The sequence below is a fragment of the Bos indicus genome, chromosome 10 (genome assembly GCF_029378745.1).
Source record: "Bos indicus isolate NIAB-ARS_2022 breed Sahiwal x Tharparkar chromosome 10, NIAB-ARS_B.indTharparkar_mat_pri_1.0, whole genome shotgun sequence".
In the NCBI taxonomy this organism is placed as follows: Eukaryota; Metazoa; Chordata; class Mammalia; order Artiodactyla; family Bovidae; genus Bos; species Bos indicus.
This window is the reverse complement of record NC_091769.1, coordinates 45,209,951-45,227,707: the sequence shown is the minus strand read 5'-3', so window position 1 is coordinate 45,227,707 and position 17,757 is coordinate 45,209,951. Positions and strand designations below refer to the sequence as shown.

Below are 17,757 nucleotides of genomic sequence, written 5' to 3'. Positions count from 1 at the left end.
TCAACTCTTTGCATGAGGTGGCCAAAGTACTGGAGTTTCAGCTTTAGCATCATTCCTTCCAAAGAAATCCCAGGGCTGATCTCCTTCAGAATGGACTGGTTGGATCTCCTTGCAGTCCAAGGGACTCTCAAGAGTCTTCTCCAACACCACAGTTCAAAAGCATCAATTCTTCGGCACTCAGCTTTCTTCATAGTCCAACTCTCACATCCATACATGACCACAGGAAAAACCATAGCCTTGACTAGACGGACCTATGTTGGCAAAGTAATGTCTCTGCTTTTGAGTATGCTATCTAGGTTACTTCCAAGGAGTAAGCGTCTTTTAATTTCATGGCTGCAGTCACCATCTGCAGTGGTTTTGGAGCCCAGAAAAATAAAGTCTGACACTGTTTCCCCATCTATTTCCCATGAAGTGATGGGACCAGATGCCATGATCTTAGTTTTCTGACTGTTGAGCTTTAAGCCAACTCTCTCACTCTGCTCTTTCACTTTCATCAAGAGGCTCTTCAGTTCCTCTTCACTTTCTGCCATAGGGTGGTGTCATCTGCATATCTGAGATTATTGATATTTCTCTCGGCAATCTTGATTCCAGCTTGTGCTTCTTCCAGCCCAGCGTTTCTCATGATGTACTCTGCATATAAGTTAAATAAGCAGGGTGACAATATATAGCCTTGATGTACTCCTTTTCCTATTTGGAACCAGTCTTTTGTTCCATGTCCAGTTCTAACTGTTGCTTCCTGACCTGCATATAGGTTTCTCAAGAGGCAGGTCAGGTGGTCTGGTATTCCCATCTTTTTCAGAATGTTCCACAGTTTATTGTGATCCACACAGTCAAAGGCTTTGGCATAGTCAATAAAGCAGAAATAGATGGTCACCTTCAGACAACAGCAGAAAACAAAACAAATACCATAAACTGATTATTGTTGGTAAGGATGTTGTCACTTAGGCTTTCCAGCACTTCTTTCCTGAGCTCTAACCTGTGTGCACATGCACTCATGCTGCTGGAAATTTGGTGAACCACACTGGGTTGGTAATCAGAAAATAACTGGAATTTTTAAGAAAGTAGTTGAGGAGTTCCTATACCCCTTGTCATCCCATCAATCAAAGGTGAGATCTGGTGCCTATCCAAACCCTGCCTTGATGGATTGAACCAGTATTGGGGTTATTCATCCTGTTTAGCAGTTACTGAGTACCTACTAAGTATTTATGTAGGTAAAGGGAAAAAATGTAGATATCACCTCTTCTAATATAGCATCATTGGGATTTTGACAGGGTAGCACAGGTTATTTTTCATTTTTTACATGCAAATGTAGCGGCTCGGTAGGGCTCCCCTGGTGGGTCAGATGGTAAAGAATCCACCCACAATGTGGGAGACCTGGGTTCAATCCCTGGGTCAGGAAAATTCCCCTGGAGAAGGGAATGGCAACCCATTCCAGTATCCTTGCCTGGAGGATTCCATGGAGAGAGGAGCCTGGTGGGCTGTAGTCCACAGTCCACGGGGTCGCAAAGAATCCGCCACGACTGAGCGACTTAACACACACACACACACACACACACACACACACACACACACTCACTCAGTAGAACCAATTTGACAGTTCAGAAACAAGCCCTAACTTATACACAAACTAAGGGAAATGGAAACGGGTTTTTAGTAATATAGGTATTGGGGAAACCCTCTGTGAGGAGAAAAAAAAAATTGATTCACAGACCTATCTTATACTCTCTAAGTTTACGTAAAGGTATACATATCTGTAATTGACACGTTGTATACTTTAAATGTCTGAAAATTTTACTTGTCAATTATATATTGATTTTTTAAAATAATTCTAAAATAAAATAATTTCCAAAATAGAAAAAATAAGTTCTATGTGTACATCTATGTGTATATAAATACACATATATATTCAAGATTCTTAGATATGTGTTTTTTTTTAACTTTTATAAAGTCCTTCAGTTAAATTAATACATAAGTAAATATCCAAATTTCTAGATGAAAAGGCTTAGCATAAATGGAAGAAATCACAAAGATTGATGGATTTGTTATGTTAGAAATGTAAAACCTTCACTAAATCAACAACTTCGCCTAACGCTAGTCCTATTTACTTTCAAATGAGCCAGAATTAAAAGAAATTTATACCTTGACATATTTTTGCCATATAATGCCAAAAAGACAGCTTTGGTTCCAAAATTTGTGGAGTTTTTTTTTTTTTCACGTTTGATTTGTATATGGGAGCTCATATTCAGGAAATTTTATAATTGAAGTACCGTCAAATAAATAATGTGTAAATAAGCCCACCAAACAACATGTGTTAAAAGTTCTATGAATGATATAGCTACTAATAATGATATTATTGATATTCTACTAATAAAAAACTAAGATCATGGCATCTGGTCCCATCACTTCATGGCAGATAGATGGGGAAACAATGGAAACAGTGAGAGACTTTATTTCCTTGGGCTCCAAAATCACTATGGATGGTGACTGCAGCCATGAAATTAAAAGACACTTGCTCCTTGGAAGAAAAGCCATGACAAACCTAGACAGTGTATTAAAAAGCAGAGACATTACTTTATCGACAAAAGTCTATATAGTCAAAGCTTTGGTTTATCCAGTAGTCATGTATGGATCAGAGAAGGCAATGGCATCCCACTGTAGTACTCTTGCCTGGAAAATCCCATGGATGGAGGAGCCTGGTAGGCTACAATCCATGGGGTCGCTGAGGGTCAGACACGACTGAGCGACTTCACTTTCACTTTTCACTTTTATGCATTGGAGAAGGAAATGGCAACCCACTCCAGTGTTCTTGCCTGGAGAATCCCAGGGACGGTGGAGCCTGGTGGGCTACTGTCTATAGGGTCACACAGTCGGACACGACTGAAGTGACTTGGCAGCAGCGTATGGATGGGAGAGTTGGACCATAAAGAAAGCTGAGCACCAAAGAATTGATGCTTTCGAACTGTGGTGCTGGAGAAGACTCCTCAGAGTCCCTTGGACAGCAAGGAGATCAAACCAGTCAATTCTAAAGGAAGTCAGTCCTGAATATTCATTGGAAGGACTGATGCTGAAGCTGAAGCTCCAATATTTTGGCCACCTGATGTGAAGAACGGACTCATTGGAAAAGACTCTGATGCTGGGAAAGATTGAAGGCAGGAGAAGGGGATGACAGAGGATGAGATGGTTGGATGGTATCACCAACTCGATGGACATGAGTTTGAGTAAACTCCAGGAGTTGGTAATGGACAGGGAGGCCTGGCACGCTGCAGTCCATGCGGTTGCAAAAAGTCAGACATGACTGAGTGACTGGACTGAACTGAATGATGTAGCAGATGCCATATAATCAAGAACTGAAAGAGATCACATTTGGCTAAGTTACAGAGCTGAGTTCATTTTCAGCTTCTTTTGAAAGGGTTACTCTGGGTGAGGTAGCTGAGCAGACCGCAGCAGCTCTTCTGCAGCCTAGTTATTTTTAACTAGGAGACCAGGTAACTGCAGTAGGTACCTGTTGTTATAATGGATTAGTTAGGAGCAGTGAGCCATTGCTTAGCTTCTTTTCAGTTAAGGGAGGGAGTGCCCAGCCAGTTTAATCACTAGCATTGGAGGGGAAAGAATGTAACGGGAGCTTTTAAGAGGACTATATGAGAAGGACCTATGACCTAAAGGTCTATAAGCTGCTTTGGTAGTGATAACTGAGAGTGAAGGCCTGGTTAAAAGTTTTGTCACCTGTGTTCTCCAGACATCAACACTATAGTTTTCTACAGATGCTCCCATCTCAGGGAGGAAGTGGAAACTGGTTTCTATTCACATATTATGTGTTAGCTCTCTCACCTTACTCTCTGATTAACCACTGCCATCACCACAACCCCACCATCCTCAGCTCTCTGCGTGCTAGAATTTCGGTTATTCAAATTAAAAAAAAAATTATAACATGCAGTCTTAGAACTCAGTCACTGTCCATCATTATACCCCATATTACATGAGACACTGAAAGTCTATACAGAATACACACCATTCCTGTTCCTAGACAGGGCTTCTATCTGGGTATATCAGATGCCTGTAGTCTTGAGGAGCTACTACATGTACATTCAACAATAACTTCAAGCCAATTTTTAAAAAAATTATTACTAATCTTTAAGGAACCCCTTGTATCCTTAGGCAGGTTAGAGTATTCTTTACCTACTCTTGTTATTTCTCTGATCTCTTACATTGCTAGAGGCTGGTGATAATGTCCTCAGTTTTATATTAAGAGTTCTGTCCCTTGATTCTAAATTATATGCTTCCCGGAATCAGAGACTGAAAATTATACAACCCCACTTCTCCACCCCAAACACATACAAATAGTACAATGTTTTGAATAAATAGTTTTTTGTAGGATTAGAAACCATTATGGGGTTTGAGTTGCCTGTGACTTAAATTTCTTAGCAGTGTCCAGGACGTCCCACTATCCTGGACACTGTATGCAAGCCAAAAGGCAATAAAATTGGTAGAGGAGCCATCAAGTTGTTAATGAGTCATAAATTACCTCTTACTCATTATATTGTAAAAGGAAACTCGAGTTACAAAAGACAGTCTGGTTGTTCTAGCACCATCTAGAGGAAGGCATAGAAATGGTTAACAGATTTTACAACGGCACCATATCAGTTCATTTAATATCAGTTCATATCAGTCCAAATACACATCCTTCCTATCTCTCCTTGTGCACTAAATATGTCATGATATAATAAGGTATAATTCATTTGGCCATTCAGCCAAACTTTACTCTCTTTTTATCAGCTCCTGGCTGATAGCATGTTACCTTTTTGTGTGTTTATCTGTTCCAGCTGGGTTGTAAGATAGGATAGGGCTTAAAAAAAAAAATGGATGTGGGATCTGTCAGTTGTGGTATGCAGGCTCTTAATTATGGCATATGGGACCTAGTTCCTTGACCAGGGATTGAACCTGCACCCCTTGCATGGGAGCACAGAGTCTCAGCCACTGGACCACCAGGGAAGTCCCTATAACTTATTTTAATCTATTAGTACACTAATCAGTAATTAACAAGAATTTTTTTAGCATGAAATATTAGACTTTTTCAGATCTTCTTCCTGCTGTTCGACACGTAGCCTCAGCTTATTATCACATGGTTTCACTCTTCCTTACGTGTGCCAAGCTCATCCCAGATCCTCTTAAAAGTTAGAAAATCCTACCTATTCTTCTCTGATCTGTCTATACCACAGTATGTGTGCTGCTGCTGCTGCTAAGTCGCTTCAGTCGTGTCCAACTCTGTGCGACCCCATAGACGGCAGCCCACCAGGCTCCCCCGTCCCTGGGATTCTCCAGGCAAGAACACTGGAGTGGGTTGCCATTTCCTTCTCCAATGCATGAAAGTGAAAAGTGAAAGTGAAGTCGCTGTCATGTCTGACTCAGCGACCCCATGGACTGCAGCCCACCAGGTTCCTCTGTCCATGGGAGTTTCCAGGCAAGAGTACTGGAGTGGGGTGCCTTCGCCTTCTCCAACAGTATGTGTAGCATATTTTTTAAAATAATGATTTGATATATATTCATTTTCCCTCCCCCTAAACAGGGTAAAATTTTCAGTTAAGGTTTGAATCTCCACTAGCACTTGGCATAATGATGAAGTATAATAAGTAATGTATATTTGCTGGCTCATTGCATGAAAGCAGTGTTTGAGGCATATTCATCTGAGAGCAGTTTACTGGCTGGATTGACAGAAAGAATTAAAGATTGGAGTTAGGAGCATAATTCAGTCTGTTAGAATAATCTGGAGGTAAGTTAATGAGGACTTGGTTCTGATGGTTGTGGTTGGGGATAGGGAAGAAGATATTATTCAGAGAGAGTTCAAAGGCAGAATAGACAGGCCATGGTGACTGGCTTGTATCCAGATGCCACAGAAAGCCAGCTGTGCTTCCTCTTTTTATTGCCTTTTCATTTTGCCCCAGATTTCCTGCTTTCTTCAGAGATCATCAGTTGCCTCTCTTTAGGGTCCTGAATTCTCATAACTTAGAATTCCAACGGGGCAAGTGGATCCCCACAAGGCAAAACTGACAATAGTCATAGAACTAGCTGGTCCCCAAGTTTCTGTCGCCCAGCATGAAGATGGCTGCAGCTTAGTTAACATCTCCATGAAAAGGCAGAAGTAAAAGAATGCTTGGGTTGTATGCCTTAAGTCAGCAGTTTTTAAACTTTAGACTTAGGACTCCTTTTCATCCTTAATAATTAGTAAGGAACTCTAAGAGCTTTTGTTTAGTATGTATTGATAGTATCATTATTGACATTTGCCATGGTAGAAATTAAAACAGAATCTGTTAAAATATATTTATTAATCTATTTTAAAATAACAATAATAAACCTGTTACATGTTAACATATTTATGAAAAAATAATTACAGTTTCTAAAACAAAAATTTAGTAAAAACAGTAGTAGTATTTTACATTTTTACAAATCTTTTTAATGTCTTGCTTAATAGGAGACAATCTGGATTCTGATATGTACTTCTGTATCCAATCTGTCAAAATATCATGTCATACCTCCTCTGGAAAACTCTTATGTACACTCAGGATAGAATGAAAATAAAAATCCAAATTTGTCTTAGTATTATTATGAAAATAGTTTTGAGTCTGCAAACCCCTTGAAACTGTCTTTGGGACTGTCAGACATCCCTGAACCATACTTTGAGAATCCATACCTTAAGCAATGCTTTTTAGTTTCTCTGTCTAAGAGAGTCTTAAAGATGTATGTTTCATTTTATAGACATGTGTAAGCATTCTTGGCATCTATATTGAGACCCTCATTACCTATTAGTAGAAAAAACATACTTAAAAGTGGAATAAAAACAAGTCTTCAATTTAAAAAATTTTTGTTTATTGGACATTGATCATACACCCCATACTGCTTTCAAAGCTCATGACAAATTAATTGTAGAGAGTTACCAAAAATGATTTTGTCTGACTAACTGATTCCTTTGGCTAATATCAATAGAATTTTTCCCCATGGACTTTGCATTGCAAATATAACAGATAGAATCATGGAATTAATGCATGTGGAGTGTATATGGCCATGAAGTCAGGTAAGAACACCATAGGGCCTGATAATAGAGTTATATTAGTATTAACTCCTTGATTTCCTCATCTAAAGTAGATTATAAGAAGAAAGTTGGATGTGATAGAGAGCTTGGAAATATGGAAATGACTACTACTGCAAAAGGTAGACATGTTGGGCTTCCCTGGTGGTCCAGTGGGTGGAAGTCCACCTGCCAATGCTAATCCAGTAAAAGCAAAACACAAAACTCAACTGAGAAGTCTGGTCTCAATGAACAGAGTCTTGAACCCTTAATATTTCAGTAACCTTTAAAGGGACATTCCTTTACCACACCACAAGATAATCATATCTAGAATAATGTCCCTGAGTCATGAAGAAAAATATTAAAATATACTTCATATATTGAATCCTCAATTTATGAATGGCTTTTCTTCCAAAGTTAATTTAACTTTCAAAAACATTTATTTATAGGAGCAGCTAAGTAATTATTATTTTGGGTCCCAATCTTATCTATTCAACAAAGAACCTTTGAGTGCTTAATGTCAATAGAAATGTTTCGGTTAGCTCTCATTTATAGCTTTGTTTCAGTGAAGGAATACACTAAGGCCAAAGCCTGGGCATATATACTGTTTCCCTCCGGCCTCCATTATTTGTCATATAAGATGCTGCTATCACAGTCTGCAATTACAGTCCAAGTGCCGAATTCAGTCCACTGCCAATTTTTGTAATTTCACTGAAACACAGCCATAACCCGTTCATTTGTGTATTGTTTGTGACTGTGCTACAAGAATTGAGAAGTTAGCATAGAGACTGTGTGGCCTGCAAAGGCTAAAATAATTTGCTGTGGGTTCCTGACATTAAAGGTTTATAAACCGCTCGTCTACACATCCTGGCTTGCCCTGATCTCTGACCTCATTTCTTCCCACTCTTCTTACCCCACTTCAGTCTCATCCCACTTTGCTCTTCCTGAAAACACGCCAAGCACGTTCTCATTACAGTGCCTTGGCACCTGCTTTCTCCTCTGCTTCAAATGTCCCTCCGTCTAACTTCCTCATGCTCACACTCTCAGGTTTCTCTGCTTGCATGTCATCTTCTCAATGTTTCTCTGCTTGCATGTCATCTTCTCAGTGAGGCTTCTCTTGACTGCCTATTGTAAAATAGCAACATCCCATTCCTCGCATTCTTTATTCTTTTGCTCCTGTTTCATTTTTCTCTGTAGGGCTTACACTATCTAACATATATTTACTTGTTCTCTGTCTCCCATCACTTGAATATAAATTGTATAAGAGCAAGAGCTGTCAATTCTGTGCATTGCTATATCCCAGATACTCTGTGCCAAAGTAGATATTCATTTGTTGAAGGGAGCGAGGGATGTAGGTAGGAGGCAAAGGGAGATTTGCATGTTAATCTGGACTTCCCTGGTGGCTCAGATGGTAAACATCTGCCTACAGTGTGGGAGACCTGGGTTCAATCCCTGTGTTGGGAAGATCTCCTGGAGAAGGAAATGGCAACCCACTCCAGTATTCTTGCCGGGAAAATCCCAAGGACGGAGGAGCCTGGTAAGCTACAGTCCATGGGGTCCACAAAGAGTCGGACACGACTGAGCGACTTCACTTTCACTTCTGTCCTTTATAGTTGTTGGCAAATTGGGATTGAAACAAGATTTAAAAGCAGCATATAGCTACATACTTCTGTTTCCATTTGAAAACTCGAGGCTACTGGCAAACTCAATCTCATGTGACCTCTTGCCCCAACCTCTTTTTTCAGTGCCATGAGAGCAAACAGCTGTCCTTGTTTATCTTTGTTCTCCATACTAGTCCAGTGTAGGCTCTTAATATTTTCTCCCAGCCCAGAAATGGACCTTGGTATCTTCTTAGTTGGTTTTTTTTTTTATATATATAACTTCAATACTTCCCATAATGCCTGGCAAGTAATAGAAGCTCAGTAAATATTTACTCCATGAAGGAATAAGTTAAATTAATTCTTTGTCAACTTAGGATAAAATACTATCATAGGTTTTCTGTTGTTGTATAACAAATTATCCCCAAAATGTAAGGATCTAAAACTTAAAACTTTCTGTGGGTCAGCAATTCAAGAATGGCTTAAGTAGCTGGTTCTGTCTCAAGGTTGCTCGTGAAATTGTAGTCAGAATGTCAGCTGGACTGCTATCATCTGAAAGCTTATTTGAGGATCACTTCCAAGTTGGCTCACTCACAGGGCTGTTAGCAGAAGGCCTCAGTCTCTGGCCTCATGCACCTCTCCATAGGATAGGCTATTTCAGTGTCCTTATGACACAGTAGGTAACTTCCTCAAGAGAAGTAATCCAAGAAGAAAAACATTGCCTTTTATCATCTAGTCTGAGAAGGCTACGTCCACCACATTCTTGTTTGTTATAAGCAGGTAGCTAAATGTAACCCACACTCAACGTGAAGGGAATTAGACCTCTCTTTTTTTTCCACATGATATATATATTTTTAATTGGAGGAAAATTGCTTTACAGTGATGGTTTCTGCCATACAACAATGAAAAGCAGCCATAATTATACATATATCACCTTCCTCTAGAGCCTCTCCCTCATGCCTCTCCCTCATGCCACCCAATAGAGCATCACAGAGCATCTCTCTGGACTCCCTGTAGCAGCTTCTCACCCGCTATCTACTTTACGCATGGTAGTGTATGATCCCACTCTTTCCCCAGTGTGTCCACAAGTCCATTCCCTGTATCTACATCTCCATTCCTTCCCTGCAGATAGGTTCATGAATAACATTTTTTCTAGATTCCATATATATGCATTAATATATGATACATGTTTTTCTCTTTCTGACTTCACTCTGTATAACAGGCTTTTAGGTTCATCCACCTCGCTAGATAGAACTGATTCAGATTTGTTCTTTTTTATGGCTGAGTAATGTTCCATTGTATATATGTACCACATCTTCTTTATCCATTCATCTGTCGATGGACACCTAGGTTGCTTCCATGTCCTAGCTATTGTAAATAGTGCTGTTGTGAACATTGAGTTACATGTTATACTTCTCCTTTCTGAAGGGAAGAATATCAAAGAATTTGTGGTCATATTTTAAAACTTCCACAGTTACTTTGATACTCCGAATTGAATAAAGAGACATTTCCCATTTACAGGAAGTGAGACAGGGTTTCAGAGAAGTGTTATCCTGCCACTTATTTGCCCTTTTCAAGTATATTATTGCCTGTGTGCTTTCCTAAAGGGAAAAACATTTTTGAAATAGTCCTACCAAAATTAATTACTATTTTTACCTTTTTTTGAATAGGTAACACATGTATATGGCACAAAAATTCAACAGTAAAATGAATATACAATGAAAAACAAGTTTCTTTCCCCTGAATTCCAGCCACCCAGTTGCCCTCTGTAGGGAAAACCACTAATACTAGTTTATTCATCCTTTAAGAGACCTTCCGTGCACTTAGGAACAGATATTTATATGCTTGTTTGTTTTTTACACAGTGGTAGCATACTGTAATTGCTGTTCTGTATCTTGCTTTTTTTTTTTGCCTGTATATCTCAGACTTTGTTCCATATCAGTTTGTTTAATAGTTGCTTTGTTCTTTTTAATAGCTGCATAGTATCCCATCATGTGGATGTTCAAAAACATATTTAATTGCTTCTTCATTGAAGCACGTTTAGTTTCCCATCTTTTGCTATTGTAAACACTGCTGCTGCGAGCACCTTGTTCATTTTGTACACTGAGAATATTTGTGGATAAATACCTTCAAGTGGATTTGTTGGGTTAAAGAGTATGTGTTTTTTGAAAGATAATGCCAGATTGCCACCAGGGCTTGAACCAGCTTTATACACCCACCAACAACATATGAATTTCCTGTGCCCCTCTAGGCATAGTAACAGTAGAAACATGTAGAAAGGTTGCCAATAAATAAAGGATTATTATGCATATTTTACACTTCAGGCCTGACACTATCCCCTGGCGTATGTTGACACCAATTTTTTTTTTTTGGTTTTGAAAGTTTTTTAAATGAAGTATAGTTGATTTACAATGTTGTATCAGGTTCTTATGTATTTGGCTGTACTGGGTCTTAGTTGCAGCACATGGGATCTTCATTTTATCGTGTGAGGTCTTTGGTTGGGGCACATGGGCTCTCTAGTTGTGGCACACGGACTCTCCAGGTGCGGCACACGGACTCTCCAGGTGCGGCACATGGGCTCTGTAGGTGCAGCATGAAGGCTCAGTAGTTGCAGCATGAAAGATTGGTTGCCCTGCAGCATGGGGGATTTTAGTTCCCTGACCAGGGACCAAACCCACGTCCCCTGCACTGGAAGGCTGATTCTTAACAGGACCGCCAGGGAAGTCCCATACAATGTAGTGTTAGTTTCTGGTGTTAAAATATTGTTTGTTGATTAACCTCAGGGGAGATAGACTTTCTCTGTGGAAGTTGACTGAGTTGGTAACCATATCCCAGAGTTTTTAATTCTTTGACAGAATAGAATGCTCCTGAGAGAGAACTTAATACCTGCTGTCAGATCAGATCAGATCAGTCACTCAGTCATGTCCGACTCTTTGCGACCCCATGAATCGCAGCACGCCAGGCCTCCCTGTCCATCACCAACTCCCGGAGTTCACTCACACTCACGTCCATCGGGTCAGTAATGCCATCCAGCCATCTCATCCTCTGTCGTCCCCTTCTCCTCCTGCCCCCAATCCCTCCCAGCATCAGAGTCTTTTCCAGTGAGTCAACTCTTCACATGAGGTGGCCAAAGTACTGGAGTTTCAGCTTTAGCATCATTCCTTCCAAAGAAATCCCAGGGCTGATCTCCTTCAGAATGGACTGGTTGGATCTCCTTGCAGTCCAAGGGACTCTCAAGAGTCTTCTCCAACTCCACACTTCAAAAGCATCAATTCTTCGGTGCTCAGCCTTCTTCACAGTCCAACTCTCACATCCATACATGACCACAGGAAAAACCATAGCCTTGACTAGACGAACCTTTGTTGGCAAAGTAATGTCTCTGCTTTTGAATATGCTACCTAGGTTGGTCATAACTTTCCTTCCAAGGAGTAGGCGTCTTTTAATTTCTTGGCTGCAGTCACCATCTGCAGTGATTTTGGAGCCCAGAAAAATAAAGTCTGACACTGTTTCCACTGTTTCCCCATCTATTTCCCATGAAGTGGTGGGACTGGATGCCATGATCTTCGTTTTCTGAATGTTGAGTTTTAAGCCAACTTTTTCACTCTCCACTTTCACCTTCATCAAGAGGCTTTTAGTTCCTCTTCACTTTTTGCCATAAGGGTGATGTCATCTGCATATCTGAGGTTATTAATATTTCTCCCGGCAGTCTTGATTCCAGCTTGTGCTTCTTCCAGCCCAGTGTTTCTCATGATGTACTCTGCATACGAGTTAAATAAACAGGGTGACAATATACAGCCTTGACGAACTCCTTTTCCTATTTGGAACCAGTCTGTTGTTCCATGTCCAGTTCTAACTGTTGCTTCCTGACCTGCATACAAATTTCTCAAGAGGCAGATCAGGTGGTCTGGTATTCCCATCTCTTTCAGAATTTTCCACAGTTAATTGTGATCCACACAGTCAAAGGCTTTGGCATAGTCGATAAAGCAGAAATAGATGTTTTTCTGGAACTCTCTTGCTTTTTCCATGATCCAGCGGATGTTGGCAATTTGATCTCTGGTTCCTCTGCCTTTTCTAAAACCAGCTTGAACATCAGGAAGTTCACGGTTCACATATTGCTGAAGCCTGGCTTGGAGAATTTTTGAGCATTACTTTACTAGCGTGTGAGATGAGTGCAACTGTGCGGTAGTTTGAGCATTCTTTGGCATTTCCTTTCTTTGGGATTGGAATGAAAACTGACCTTTTCCAGGCTTGTGGCCACTGCTGAGTTTTCCAAATTTGCTGGATTGCTTTAATGTTTTCTTGAAGTATAACATAAATAAATGCATAAATATTAAGTACATGATTTGATGACTTTTTACATATTTATATGGCTGTGTGACCACTACCTGTATCCAGAATTAGAACATTACCAGTTCCCCTTGAGGATTCTGTCATGCCCTCTGCAGTCAATACCATCCCAAAAGGTAACCACCATTCTGATTTCTACCATTATAGATGAGTTTTCCTATCTTGAAATGTTATCACAGAGTATGTACTCTTGTTTGGCTTCTTTCACTTAACATCATGTCTGTGAGATTCATCCATTACGTGGTGTGTAGCAGTAGTTCATTCTTTAGAGCTTTATAGTATTACATTATGAATATACCATAATTTATCCATTCTACTTTTTACAGACATTTGTGTTATTTCTAGTTTGGGACTATTATGAGTGAAGCTGCTATGAAGATTCGTTTACATGTCTTTTGTTAAATATGAGTTCTTGTTTCTGAGAATTGCTGGGTCATAGATTTGTTGTTGTTGTTCATTGCTCAGTTGTGTCCAACTCTCTGTGACCCCATGGACTGCAGCATGCCAGGCTTCCCTGTCCATCACTGTCTCCCAGAGTTTGCTCAAACTCATGTCCATCGAGTCAATGATGCCATCCAACTATCTCATCCTCTGTTGCCCTCTTCTCCTCCTGTTCTCAGTCTTTCCCAGCATCAGGGTCTTTTCCAATGAGTTGGCCCTTTGCATCAGGTGGCCAAAAAAGTATTGGAGTTTCAGTATCAAAATGAGTACTTCCAATGAATATTCAGGACTGATTTCCTTTAGGACTGACTGGTTTGATCTCTTTGCTGTCCAAGGGACTCTCAAGAGTCTTCTCTAATACCGTAGTTCGAAAGCATCAATTCTTTGGAGCTCAGCCTTCTTTATGGTCCAACTGTCACATCCGTACATGACTACTGGAAAAACCGTAGCTTTGACTATACGAACCTTTGTCGGCGAAGTGATGTCTCTGCTTTTAATACACTGTCTAGATTTGTCATAGCTTTTCTTCCAAGGAGCAGGCATCTTTTAATTTCATGGTTGCAGTCACCAGCCACAGTGATCTTGGAGCCCAAGAAAATAAAGTCTGTCACTATTTTCAGTGTCAGAGGTTGGGTCATAGGGTAGATTATGTTTAGCTTTACAAGATCTGCTTAGAAATACATGAGTTTGGTAGAAATAAAATAGCTTTCCAGAGTGCTTTACCAATATATACTCCCACTCAGCTAAAATTTTTTTCTACCAGGTAAATAATATCTGAAATGACATGCCTTATATTTCTTGCCTTGTATTTTCTTTAGCTTAAGTCTTTCATCATTGGTAAGAATCCATAGGAAATAATATTTTATTAGTCATTTATACTTTTAAATGCTTGAGTTTCACAGCCTTTCACCGAATCACAGAATTTTAGAGGTCTAGTCCTGTAACAAAGGAAGATAAAGTAGCTTGCCCAGAATCATACAGTTGGTTACTAACTCAGTTGAATACAGTAGATGCTTATTCAACTCACAAAATAAACCATTACTGTATTCAAACACTAGTAAGACTCCCACTATGTATAAGAATGGAACTACTAGTAAGTTTTTCTTTTATTGACTTAAATAAAACTGCCAAATATTGCTTCAGCAAAGAAGTGTTCATTCAGGACAGACAGAGAAATGCAGTTTGGGATCTGCAGCTGTGATGAGCCACATGCAAGTCCCACTTTTATAGATGGGAAATGGAAGTTGGGGAGCTAGAGAAAACAAAGAAACCCTGATTGAGTCCTTGCCAAGAAAGAAGAGGATACATTCTTCTTCCTTTTGGGCTCTGCTGTTATCACAGGGCATAAGAACACCTTCAAGTCTTACAGTTCTACTTAGGTTTTTGCTTATTAATTTTTTGCACATCCCCCCCTCCCCTTTTAATCAAGATCTTTCTCTGAAAGTATCACTGACCAAAAGTCAGTTTAGGTAGTTTGAGTAGGTTTTTGTCTCTCAGTGGCAAGAAGGACCTTTCCTGGGTGTAAGATCTCCCGCCAGAGGGAAAGTACAGATTAGAAACCTATTTGCAGTTACATCCTAGTGACAAGGGAAGGCAGAAGGGAGAATTCACAATCACTTCTTATCTAAAGTCCATATGTTATCAAGATCTTAAATATTTCAGATCATCTGAAGTGTTATGTCAAATAATCAGAGGTTTGGCAGTAAACTTACAATAGGGCTGGTCCAGGTGTCTTGGGAAAGCTGGCTCAGTGGATGTTGTTGCTTCATTTCTGGGAAATCTTCATTTTCAGATAACCAGATACTGTGAGGTCCTCAGGGTTTGCTGCTTTCTTTACTTGTATCACATGATTCCCCAAGAGTCTGTTCCTTGGAGTTAGGTGGTACAGGAGTTGGTGGTGCCTGATAGGGGCCTTTGCAATGAGGTATGAGAGAGTTCTTTCCCAGTAGATGAAATCTCCAGGTTACTGGGTGTAATGCTTACAGTCTTCACCTTCCCCAGGGTGCACTGTGAAAAAGACTGCGCTGTCAAGCGTGGTTATTTTTAATAGAAGCAGTTAGGCCTCTGCAATATTGGACTATCTCTCCTTTTATTACTTGTGGGTCAAAAGAAGCAGGAGCCAAGTGCATCGGACATCTTATTACTATCTCAAAGGGTGAGAGTTTATGACTTCTAAAAAGGGTAGATCTGAAATATGGAAGGACTAACAACAACAGTTTTAGCCAAGGTATTTGGAGGGCCTCCAACAATTTTGCAAATTGAATCTTAAAAAAAAAAAATATGTGTGTGCATGTATTTGGCTGTCAGGTCTTAATTGCAGCACAGGGATCTCTGATCTTCACTGTGGCATGCAGGGTTTAGTTGCGACACAGGGAATCTGGTTCCCTGAACAAGGATCGAACCTGGGCCCCCTGCTTTGGGAGCAAGGAGTCTTAGCCTCTGGACCACCAGGAGGCATGCATGAGTGCTCAGTTGCTCAGTTGTTGACAGCTTCATTTATGACCTCATGAACTGTAGTCCACCAGGCTCCTCTGTCTATGGGATTTCCCAGGCAAGGATACTGAAGTGGGTTGCCATGCCCTCCTCCAAGGGATCTTGCTGACCCAGGGATCGAACCCACATCTCTTGCATCTCCTGCATTGGCAGGTGGGTTCATTACCACTGGCCACCTGGGAGGCCCTAGTTAGAGAGCTAAAGGTGCTTAAAGTACTTAAATGTGTAACAATTTCTTTTCCAATGTCCTGACTCTCTGCAATAGTAGCAGAAACTGGGGATTTGGGTTTTGTTTAGGAGCCTTCATCTGCTGGATTTGAAGATTAAGAATTTTGGTGGTCTCCCGTTTAGTCATTCATTTAGCGTGCAAGAGAGCTAGTTTGTCAGATGAAATCTCAAGCGGACGCAGTTTCCCATTCTATTGTGGTCCTTTTTAGTAGAAGGGAAAGCTCCCAGTTCAGCTCATTAATAAACATAGAGTTGAAAATTTCTCAGGTGGCATCAACATGTGAAGGAAGACCAGAATTTTTTTTTAATTTGAATTTGACTTAATATTTATGAACAATTCACCGGATTTTTCTGTGCAGACCTGAATTTTGTTTCGATTAACAGGCTTTGAAAAAGCCCTAGGAATTGCTCAGTGAAGTTGCTTAGCAATAGCTCAAACCTGATCATATAGTAAGTTAGTGGGCTGGTCTCCCAGTCATTATTCTAGAGACATTTCAGGATTTTCCCAATTAGAAGTTTTCCTCCAGTGCTGGGCCTGGCTTTCACCAACATGTATATGAACTAGCTAATTTAAGCCAGGGAAACCTGTTTGGTAAATTTGAGTGATTATATTAAATTCCTCAGCAAATCTGTGAGGATCTTCCATTACTTTGGGAAAATCTTTGACAATGGCTTACAGTTCAGTATAAGGGAATATAAGAAATTAGAGGTTTAACCTCTGAATCCTGCTCAGAAGACTTAATTTTAAAGGGACAGGTTTTAACAATTTGAGAAGAACAGGGAACTGGGAGAGTTTCAGAAATGGGATAAGTTCCAGGAGAAAATCTGTATGAGGGAACCGAGGGCATGGAGGAGGCACCAGCAGTATAGAAGGGAGGCACGGAGGCAGAGTCTGTCCCCAGGAAGCCAAGGGACAGAGACAAGATGGTGCTGAGGGTGGAGGGCAAAGGTTGGTGCTGGAAACAGATGTTTGAGTCATTAGATGCGAAGAAATAACAGCAAAAGGTATTGAAGAAAAGCAAGCAGAACAGCAAGAAGAAAATCAGGCCAGAGTGGTGTCCTTGTCCTGAAGACCAAATGAAGAAAATGTTTCAAGAAGGAGATGGTGAAAGACTTCCCTAGTGGCTCAGTGGTAAAGAATCTGCCTGCTAATGCAGGAGACACGGGTTCAATCCCTGGTCTTGGAAGATCCCTGGAAGATGCCAAGGAGCAACTAAGGCCGTGCACCACAACTACTGAGACTGCGAGCCCTAGAGCCTGTGCTCTCCCGCAAGAGAAGCCACCGTAATGAGGAACCTGCACATGACAACGAAGAGTAGACCCAGCTCTCTGCAACTAGAAAAAGCCTGAGCAGCAGTGAAGACCCAGCAGAGTCAAAACATAAAAGTTTAATAAAAAAGGAGAGTGGTCAACTGAGATGATTGGATGACCTCACCTATTCAATGGACATGAACTTGGGCAAACTCCAGGAGATGGTGAGTGACAGGAAGGCCTGGCATGCTGCAGTCCATGAGGTCACAGAGTTGGACACGACTTGGTGACTGAACAGCAACTGAGCAGGCAGGAAGCTACTAGATCCCTGAGAGAAAG

General features: G+C 40.5%; 1 protein-coding gene across 5 annotated transcripts in view; it reads left to right on the top strand.

The window, feature by feature from the left end:
- The window catches only part of ZNF609 (zinc finger protein 609), a 201,948-nt gene that overhangs the window by 167,126 nt on the left and 17,065 nt on the right, over window positions 1-17,757 (top strand). The gene's annotated exons all lie outside the window — the stretch shown is intronic.